This window comes from Varanus komodoensis, unplaced genomic scaffold (genome assembly GCF_004798865.1).
Source record: "Varanus komodoensis strain SLA01 unplaced genomic scaffold, ASM479886v1 scaffold52, whole genome shotgun sequence".
NCBI lineage: Eukaryota > Metazoa > Chordata > Lepidosauria > Squamata > Varanidae > Varanus > Varanus komodoensis.
Window position 1 is genome coordinate 2495739 of NW_025336114.1, and position 1064 is coordinate 2496802.

General features: G+C 40.2%; 1 pseudogene; it reads right to left on the minus strand.

Moving 5' to 3' along the window:
• Window positions 1-629: 629 nt before the first annotated feature.
• On the minus strand, window positions 630-778 carry LOC123032038 (annotated as a pseudogene).
• Between the last annotated feature and the right edge of the window lie 286 nt (window positions 779-1064).

Sequence of the window (1064 nt, forward strand, 5' to 3'; positions counted from 1 at the left end):
AACAAAATCTAATCACTATAAGAAAAGTTTCAGTTTGGGGTTTGTGTGTAAGTGTATTTCAAAGAAAATTATCTGGGACAAAGGGTGTGTTTTTCCTTCCATATTAATGCAGGTTAAATTGATTTGTCACAAACAACTGGTCTTGTTCACAGTCCATTTTCAATGACAAGTCAAAACTACTCCTCTATTGCAAAAGAGCTGTTAATATTCACTGACTGTATAGACTTGCAATGGAGCTGGATTAATATCTTGAGGCCTGGTCTACTTATGGAGTACTAGGGATTGTTCTAAAGAACTAAACAAAAGCACTGTGAGTCAAGAAGAGATTAGATAAATGATATATGGCCCAATCCAGCTCTACCTGCAATTTAAACAGTTATTTTACACTTGAGAATTTGTGGCAGAATGTGAGCATTCAAACGCATTGCTTTCCATGGTGTGCAGACTCCAATTTGCACTTGAATTCACAGTGAAATTCAGATTCTGCTGAAACGATGCAGTACACAACAAGAAGATATCCAGCAGGCACTTATGCCCAGCAGTGCTCCAGTGTTCCTCATGCTTCCTTTCCCATTTAAACATTCACAATGCTTCTAGTGTGGGAACAGTGTGATATGTTCTCATGTGCCATAGGAAAGAAGAAACACAGTCCCCACTACCACAAATTAAGCACATTTGGTGAAACTGTAGGGGTCAAAACACCCAGAGTGCAATGGATAAGCCTCACCCCAGCAAAACTATCTTCATGATCATGGGGACTCCTCTGCCAGATAAGTATCCCAGGAACTAAGATGCATGGCTGCAACAAAGTAGACTGGAGTTTCGGAAGCTAAGCCCTGGGAATCTAATGAATCCCTACCCTCAAATGGATTCTTTATGTATCTCTAATATGAATGTCCCGTTCTTGCTCAGCTCTTGTAAACTCAAAGGTGTGGCTTCCTTTATGGAGTCAATCCATTTCATATTTGGTCTTCCTTCTGTTCTGTCTTTGACTTTCCCTAACATGATTGTCTTCTCCAGTGAGCTTTGCCTTCTCATGATGTGCCTGAAGAATGACAGCCTTA